At 47.3% G+C, this 9,655-nt stretch overlaps 1 pseudogene; it reads right to left on the bottom strand.

The window, feature by feature from the left end:
* Positions 1–840: 840 nt before the first annotated feature.
* On the bottom strand, positions 841–9,655 carry LOC100398687 (uncharacterized; annotated as a pseudogene).

A 9,655-nucleotide genomic window follows, 5' to 3' on the forward strand; every position in this document is an offset into this window, starting at 1 on the left:
GGGCTGTCAGTCCAGATAATGCTGTTTAACAAACAGAAGCCAGAAGGTGAACTTCCTGTTAAGTCAAGCTCATAAAGCCACCCAGAAGGCGAAATGGTTGAGGCAGAAAAGGACCTCAAGAGAATGGTTTATTTACTCTACAGGAGAGGCTACAGAGTGACTTTTATAGCCTAAGGGAGCCTCAAACAGGAAGGAAAGGGCTAAAGAACCAGAGGAAGAGTAGAGTGAGCTTCAGAAAGATCTCTGAGCCTGGTGCATGGCATGCACCTTTAGTCCCAGCTACTGGGGAGGCTGAGGCAGGAGGATCTCTTGAGTCTAGGAGTTCAAGGGTGCAGCGAGCTACGATCACTGCTTGGGTGACCCCAAGACCCTGTCTCTAAAAATAAAAAATAAGAATAAAAAAATCTCTGGGATAGCACTATGGACTGCAGCCTCCACCCCAGCATTTTGGCAGGAGCCCCCTACCTCTGCTAGCACATATGGCCCTTTTGTAGGATTGAGGCAGACCCAGCTGAGATGACTAAGGTATTCAGTGGAGGAAGGCTTTGCCCCAGGACGAGACTTCAATGCAGAGCTCTCGCTGGATTTCAGCCCCACTCGCCCCATCTTTGCACAAAGTGCAAACTCCCACTCTAGGTTTCATTCATTAGTTCACTGGATATATATGTACTGATACCCATTACGTGTCATGCACCATATTAGGTACTGGGGACACGGCATGAACAAGGCAAGCTCCCAGCTCATGAGGAGTTTATTTCCTAATGGAAAAGATACAACAAATCTTCAAGAAAGGCAATTTCAGAGAGTGAAAAGTGCAAAGAAGAAAGTATATAGGATAACTTGAGAATGTCGCGAGGGTGGTGGGCAGTGTTTGGCCAGAGTAGTCAGGAAAAGCCTTTTTGAAGAGGAGACCCTCAAGTTCCAGGCTCCAGGCTGGAGTCCTTTGAGTCTCTTCCTCCTCCTCTTCCATCCCTCCAGTGGGTTTGAGCTGGGGCCTTATGTTTCCCAGTGGAAACAACCTTGAAAATAGCCCCTAATGAGCTTCCCTCTTGGTATCCATGCCCTTGAGTAGTCTCTTTCCACATTGTCTCAGGGTTTGTCTGTGTGGCCATCAGAACACAGTAGAAGTGATGGTTGTCACTCCCAAGGCTAAGTCATCAGAGACCTCATGTTCCCCTGCCCTGCCCTCTCTCTCCCTCTCTCAGGTTACTCGCTCTGGGGGAAGTAAGCTGCTATGTTATAAACAACCACAAGGCAAGGAACTGAGGCCTCCTGCCAACAGCCATGCATGTGAGTGGGCTTGGAAGCAGATTCTTCAGCCCCAGTCAAGGCTTCAGATAACTCAAGCCCCAAAAGACATCAGCCTCCTGAGACACCCTGCAACCATCCAACTAAGCTGCTCTCAAATTCTTTTTTTTCTTTAATGAATGAGGCAATTTATTAACCCAGGATAACTTGTTCTAATGCTTCTTGTTGGCAGCTGCCACCTATCCAGCAATTCCGTCCAGATCTTTCTGATCCCGAGGTGTCAGTTTGTGGCCCCCATCTTGGTCCTTTTCCACCATTTTCAGTCCCTCCAGGGCTTGAAGGATTCAGTGGGCCACACTCTTGGAATCTCAGCTGACATGGCTGGGCATGACACCATTTCTCTGACATCCTCCATAGATTTGGTCATGGAGCCAAGCCCAGCACCACCTTGGTGGTACAGGTGCCACATTGTGGAAGCAGCTCATGTGTAGAACTAGTTCTCATCTCTGATCTCAGAGAGTAAGCTCTTTGTGCTTGGCCAGTTTGGTGATGTCCACCCATTCAGGGACTTTCAGCTTCCCAGACTTTATGAGGAAGGCTACTAGAGTGCTGATGAACTCCTGCTGATTCATGTCTTCTACAGTAACTCCAGGAATTGTGCCACCTCTGCGCTGCCAACCAGGGGAACAGCTGTTCTCAAATTCATGATCCACAGAAATTATGAGATAATAAACACTTGTTATTTTAAGCCACGAAGGTTGGAGGTTATTTGTTACACAGCACTAGATAACCAATACACAATAGATAGCCCTTGCATATCAATCTCACTGCACCCTGCAATCCAGACCTCCTTGTCTCCTATGTCCTCTCCAGCCTACGTCCTCTCCAGCATCTAGCCTGCCCAGTCCTCACACACTAACATTCCCATGTCACTGCTTCAATTGTGACACTGTCCCAACCCACTCAAAGACCATCCCCCATGCCATATTTCTCAGTCACCTCCAGGGAAAAGGTTAAATCAACCTGACTTCTAAGTATGTCCATAAGTCTAATTCTGCAAGCATTTATTGCAGATTTGTGATGTGTTTAGCTTAGTGTTTCATGCTGCAGGGAAAACACAGGAACTATTTATTATAATCCCTGTCCTTGGAGGTGTTGGTAAGATAGACTGATGTCTCTGAAACAATCAGAAGGCACTGCAGAATAGTTAGTCAAAGGCTTGTGGGGTTGACAAAGTGTTAAGTGAGAGGTTGGAGAACTCCGTGTGGGCTGGAAGTGGGGAGCAGGGAGAAGGTGGGGCCTGGGTAGGGCCCAAGCAAACAGAGGGGCTGAAAGCAGAGGTCCACTTAAGGAAATAGAGTAGAGCAGAGGTCAGTTTAGAAAAACAAAGACTAGAGCAGAGGTCAGTTCAGGGAAACAAAGACTAGAACAGAGGTCGGTTTAGGGAAACAAAGCCAGGGCCGGCTGAGGATGTGGAGGGCCTTGACAGCCTAATGAAAGAACCCAGACCCAATCCATTGGGCAATAAACAACTGTGAAACTATTTAGATGGATGACATTAAAGGCAGGGATTGAGATGGAAAGAAGATGGAGAGGATAAGAAGGTGGGAAAAGAGATCGGGCTGGGGCAAAATGACTTTGGAATGGTTTGCCACCACTGAGATGTGAGCACCTGAAGCTAGACAGCAGGAACAAAACCAGGGGCATTGCTCTGATTCAAGGCTGCACAATTGAGGTGCCACCCCCACCCCAGGCCTGGCACCCGCCTCCTATCTTGGGGAGCATAGATTCAATGAGACCGGAATCAAGAGCAGGTCAAGTTCCTGCTGAGTCTGTAGCAGAGGCGCTTAACCCTCGATGGACATTAGGATCATCTGTGGAGATGTGTAAGGACACTTGGGGGCCAATTTGAAGCACTTTAGCATAATAGTCTAGTGCAGAATCTGATAGACTGCCTGGCTCTACCTCTCATAGACTGAGGGATCTTTGATGAGTCACTTAACTCCCCAGAGCCCCACAGTCCTCATCCAAACATGAAGATAATAAGTGTCTACTCCATAGAGTTGCTGTGGAGATTCAACGAAATGAAAAGCACTTGGAACGGTCAGCTTTTTTGTTATCCAAATGTTCTTGCACTGACCTGGGTTGCAGTTTAGGCATAAACATTTTTAGTTTCCTGCGTACAGCCAAGATTAAGAATTAAAAATCCAGCCATGCACAGTGGCTCACACATACAATGCCAGCACTTTGGAAGGCCGAAGTAGGAGGATCACTTGAGTCCAGGAGTTTGAGACTGGCCTGGGCAACATAGGGAGACCCCATCTCTACCAAAAATAAATAAACAAAGAGAAATAAAAAATTAGCCAGGCATGATGGTGCTTGCCTGTAGTCCTAGCTTCCTGGGAGGCTGAGACGGGAGGACTACTTGAGCTCAGGAGATAGAGGCTGCAGGGACCCATGACTGCACCACAGCCTAGGCGATAGGACAAGACACTGACTCAAAAACAAACAAACAAAGCAGGCCAGGTGCAGTGGCTGGTGCCTGTAACCCCAGCACTTTGGGATGCCAAGGTGGGAGGATCACTTGTGCCCAAGAGTTCAAGACTAGCTTGGGCAACAAAGGGAGACCCCGTCTCTATAAAAAATGAAATAATTTTTTAAAAAATCAGAAATCCACAGGACAAAGAACTCACCCCCTCATCCTTCCTACCATCCTCTCTACCATCAGAATAGGAAGTGAAAACTATAACTTCAAACATTCTCTTTGATTCAATGAAGGTAAGACCTGGCTGGATTATGGCTTTGACTCAGAACCATGGGCAAAGTCTATGCTTTGGGAGTTTCTGCAAGAAGCTTGGGGACGTTCAGCAGTTTCAGTTAAACTTGACTCTGAGTTTCATTCAAGTCTATGAAATTCCAGAACTTAAAGCAAAACAAAGGCACCCTCAAGGTCAGGGATCATATGCTGTCCATCTCCATCCCTGGCACCCAGCACGACACCCACACTTGCTGGTTGGCTGGAGGAGGCGAGGCAGGCCTTAACTCGGTTGGTGCACAGAGCTGACTGGTCTCGGATATGGACCACGGTGGGTACATTTGATGAAGCAAAGACAAAGGCATAAAGGAAACAGGCTTTGTGCCATTTAGGAGTGCAAATTAGATATTCTTCATTGCTGGAGAATTTTCATACTGCTAAACCAGGAACATTCAGACACCCACTTTCCACCCTCAGTTTAGGATATTTATGTTAACGGAAGACTCAGAGGGGGATGACTTGTTGGGTCTTTTGAGTTGGTACAATGCAGATTCAGGTGCCATATTCAAAGTGTGCCTGAGGGTGGGCAGCCTCCCAACACCCCTCAGGCCAGCGCTTCTCAAACACTGATACGCACACCACTCATCTGGGGAGCTTGTTCACATGCAGATTCTAGTGTGGTAGGTCTGAGCGAGAGCCTGAGATTCTATATTTCTATTTCTTTTTCTTTTTTTGAGACAGAGTCTTGCTCTGTCGCCCAGGCTGGAGTGCAATGGCATGATCTCAGCTCACTGCAACCTCCACCTCCTGGGTTCAAGCAGTTCTCTAGCCTTAGCCTCCCGATTAGCTGTGATTACAAGCACCAGCACCACCATGCCTGGCTAATTTTTGTATTTTTAGTAGAGATGGTGTTTCACCATGTTAGCCAGGCTGGCCTCAAACTCTTGACCTCAGGTAATCTACCCACCTCGGCCTCCCAAAGTGCTGGAATTACAGGCATGAGCCAACGTGCCCAGCCGAGATTCTGCATTTCTAACAAGCTCCCGGGAGATGGTGATACTGCCGGCCCAGAGACCAGCACATTGAGAGGTGAGGCATCAAAGTCCACTTTGGGACAGAAGCCAGCCCAGGTTTGGTGTATCACCCAGAGAGTAGCCCTAACTTGGGTTAAAAGAATTAACAAGTCCATGCCCACTGGTCACATATTTATCATTTTTTCTGCCTTAAACATATCCTGGCTGAGTGTGGTGGCTCAGCCTGTAATCCCAGCACTTTGGGAGTTCGAGGCAGGGGGATCACTTGAGCCTGGGAGTTGAAGACCAGCCTGAGCAATATAGTGAGATCCTGCCTCTACGAAAAATAAAAAATTAGCCAGGCATGGTGGCACACACCTGTAGTCCCAGCTACTCAGGGGGCTGAGGTGCGAGGACTGCTTGAATCTGGGAGGGCAAGGCTGCAGTGAGCAGGGATCGTGCCACTGCACTCCAGGGTGGGCTGCAGTGCAAATCCTGTCTTTAAAAAAATCCTTAAAATAGGTTGAGAGTCTGAACGTCTTAATTATCTAATGGGCTCACTGGATTTTTTAAATATCCTTGTCACTTCTGGTGTAATTTGTCATTTTGAGCATGCTGACTCTGAAACCCTCTCTGTAACTGAGAAGGACATGTCCACCAACATTCACCCTGTTTGCTGCGTACATCAGGGGCCTCCTTGGGCTCCAGGGCTAGGACAGACCTCTGGATTGCTGATTTAACTCCAGGGCTGGTTAATAAAGGCCCAGCTGAATCTGGAGCCTTGCCCCACATCTCACAGCTGGTGGAAGAGCCAGGAAGATCTGAGTTGTGTCTTCCTGGTATACCGTTTGGTGGTGATGGTTTATATGATATCCTGCTTCTATCTCAGAGCACTGGTTTAGTTCAGGAAGTAAACTGGCTGCTTTCAGGGACCAGAGTCCAGAGGGTAGCCAGTGGTTATTTCAAGATGCCAGGTGAGAAGATGGGAAAAGAATGTCTGGCCTCAGACCTTTCACCTCACCCTGGGTGAGATCTATTAATACTACACTCTCTCAGCACCATGCTGAAAAAGCACTCTCACAGCGTTAACGAGAATTTCAAGCCAGGGTCTAGGAAGAGTTACAGTTAGGTAATGACCAGGCTGTGCTAGTGCACTTTGACCCACTTCCCTGCATTGCTCACAAACCAAGAATCACGTAGCATGCTGACCACTGGCTCCCTCATTGTTCCTATAGATAGAATCTCTGACACTGGACCTTTTTTTTTTTTTTTTTTTTTTTTTTTACCAAATAATCCCTTAGGGTATTTTTCAGATCCTGCATTCCAGCAGAATGCTTGGCATCAATGAGTCTGAAGACCCTCAGCCCCAAGGTGCCAACCCAGCACAGAATTGTGTTTCCTTTATCTCCTTGTCCCATAACTTTACCCATCACTTCTCAACCAATCAGCAACCCCTAGCTCCTCAACCCCTCACCCACCAAAATTCCCTTTAAAACTCCTTGGGGAGGCAGATTTGAGGTTCCCTCCCACCCGCTTTGTTTGGCTGCCATACGATTATTACACTGTTTCTCTGCTACAACTCCCACCATTTCTGTGTATTGGTCTGTTGCTGTATAATGGGCAATTGAACTTGGTGGTCCTATAACAGCACCTCTCCTTTAAGCACTGTGTACTGTTATTTGCAATACAATTATTTATTAAGGTCTAAATGTCCCTCATTTAGACTAGAAGCTTCCTGAGGGCAAGATCTGTGCTTCTTTGTATTCACCATTGCATCTCCATCACTTGATGCAGCATGTACCAAGGGGTGTTCAATAACATGTGTTGAATAAATAAATAAATGCACAAGAGCCAAGCCTTATTCCATATGCCAGCCATTATTCAACTGTTGACCTGGACTGGACATGGTGGCTCCTGCCTGTAATTCTAGCACCTTGGGAGGCCAAGGTAAGCGGATCACTTGAGCCCAGGAGTTGGAGACCAGCCTGGGTAACATGGCAAAACCCCGTTCTCTCCAAAAAACACCAAAGATTAGCTGGGTATCATGGTGCACACCTGTAGTCCCAGCCACCTGGGAGGCTGAGGTGGGAGGATCTTCAGAGCCCAGGAGGTCAAGGCTACAGTGAGCTATGATCACGCTACTGTGCTCCAGCCTGGACAACAGAGTGAAACCATGTCTCAAAAAAAACTGTTTATATATATTTACTCTTTCAGTTCTTACAAGCTTATGAAAATAGGTAGTATTATGATCCCCTTTCACATAGAAGGAAACTAAGGCAGAAGGTGCATAAGTAACTTGCCCATGATTGCACAGCTCATGTGCAATCCAGCAGAAATGCCTGGCACCAGAGCCTATCTTCTTAACTGTTGCATGATTCATTGCCTTTAGACAATGAATCTAGATGAGTGTCTGAAGATCCAGGCTCACATGGCAAAGAAAGCAACATGCATTTGCAGAGTCCAGAAGACAGAAACATGTGAAAGACCAAGGCCATGTAGGCAGAGCAGAGAAGCAGGCAGACCAGTCTTGGCTCTGTGAACAGGGACGCAAGCACTGGAATAGGAAGATTTGACTTTTAAGCCATCTCAGATTCCTCATGTGTGTCCTGGCCATGGCAAAACCCTAGCTAAACAGATTCTGAGGTGACAGAGGGTGAGGATCAATATTTAGGACTTGCAAGGAGAGGCCAGAAGGAAGTCAGGCAGCCTCAAGGGAGTCAGGGCCTTCTCCACCAGAACAGTTGGACTCAGGGAGACTGTTGACACACAGGCACACTAGTGACTCCAGGCCCTGCCCTCCAAGGCTTCCACAGCCTCCTTGTAGGTACCTTGTCATCTGCTGTCCCAGGGCAGATCTCAGCCTCCCTGCATGCTTCCTCCCACCCAGGGCTTCTCACTTTTCTTTTTATTTCATTTTTGTTTTTTAGAGAAAGGGTCTTGCTCTGTCATCTCACTCTATCACCGAGGTTGGGGTGCAGTGGCATGTTCACAGCTCACTGTAGCTCAAGTGATCTTGGGCTCAAGTGATCCTCCTGCCTCAGCCTCCCAAGTAACTAGGACTATAGGCACACACAAACACACCTGGATGTTTTTATTTGTTATAAAGACAGGGTCTCACCATGTAGGCCAAGCTGCTCTCAAACTCCTGGACTCAAGCAATCCTCTCGTCTCAGCCTTCCAAAGTGCTGGGATTACATGCGTGAGCCACTACACCCAGCTGAATTATTTTTTTGGTAGAGACAAAGTCTCACTATGTTGGCCAGGCTGGTCTGGAACTCTTGAGCTCAAGCAATCCTCTTGCCTCAGCTCCCAAAGTGCTGGAATTATAGTTGTGAGTCAACCATGCCTGGCCTCATTCTGACTTTTGTCCAAGGGACATCCTTCACATTACTGTTCCTCCTGCTACATCAGGCCTGACACCTTCCCACTTTTGAGTGGGAACCTCACTACTCTTGAGGTACTGAATGAGCCCTGCAGTTTGGTACCTTGTGTATGAAGTCAGCCAGATCACCTCATAGAATTCCTGGGCACTGCTTATACTGCCCAGAGTCCCCAGGGACCGTAACCTATCCTTTGGCAAAAATGTAGACACAGTTTTTAGGTCTGATGAAAGATGGCATCCAAACACAGGCAGAATCATGTAGGTGGGAGGCCTCCTTTCAGGCACCTAGAACTCTCAGCAGGCTGCTCCCTGAACTGGCTCTGTATCCATCACTGCATTTGTTTGAACCCCAGCCTATGGTTCCCCTCTCCTGCAGTTAACATTTTAGACTTTCTGTCTCTAGTGTAAGTAAATACTTTTTGTTAAAGGAATTTGGGGTATCATCAAGTACATGAGGAGGTGCACAGGGCCCAGGGAGGGAGGGATCCCACATTGCTCAGGCCCGGGGATGCCCAAGCCTGTGACTGTGGGTTCTCACCGTCAGCTCAGTGGGGTCTGCCTCAACTGTCCCAACATTAAGTCTCCAAACCTGCCCACTGTGGTCCAGACTGAAGCAGGGAGAGAAGTTGTGTCACCAGAGCTCTTAGAATTTTGGGGAAGATGGGAGATTGGCAAGGAAAGAAATTACTCAATTTATATCACCCATTGTTTTCTTTTTCAAATTGCAAAATAAAATAGGAAATAGAATAGAAAATTAAATAAAATATCCTTTTTGGTGATTTTGGAGATAGACCACTTCTGGTTTCCTGTTGGCGGAGATTACCCGACAGTCGTCTCATTCAGCTTTTGGTTCTGTAGTGAATGTTTATTTATAACAAAGTCCAAGGTCCCAGCTAAGAACAGGGAATGAAGAAATCCTTAGCAATTTCTTTCTTCTGCACATGCCATACCATTCACAAACACAGCCCCTTTGCTGACTTCGTCACTGCTTTGCCCTTGAAAGAGGAGTTGCTATAATGTGCCTTGCAAATGACAAAACTTGATTACATCGTCATGCAAATGTCCCTGCATGCAGATGAGGTGGCTCCTCTGGGTGGTTGGGGCCTAAGAGGCCCCTGTTTGTCACCGAGGACTCTGCTGGCCCCCTCCTTGGTCATGGGACAGATGAGGGGGCATCCTGCTACATTTGCTGTCTTTAATTTCATCTTTTCCTTTGTAAAAAGTGAGAAATGTGTTCTCCTTTATCCAAACCAGCAT

Source organism: Callithrix jacchus, chromosome 4 (genome assembly GCF_049354715.1).
Source record: "Callithrix jacchus isolate 240 chromosome 4, calJac240_pri, whole genome shotgun sequence".
NCBI lineage: Eukaryota > Metazoa > Chordata > Mammalia > Primates > Cebidae > Callithrix > Callithrix jacchus.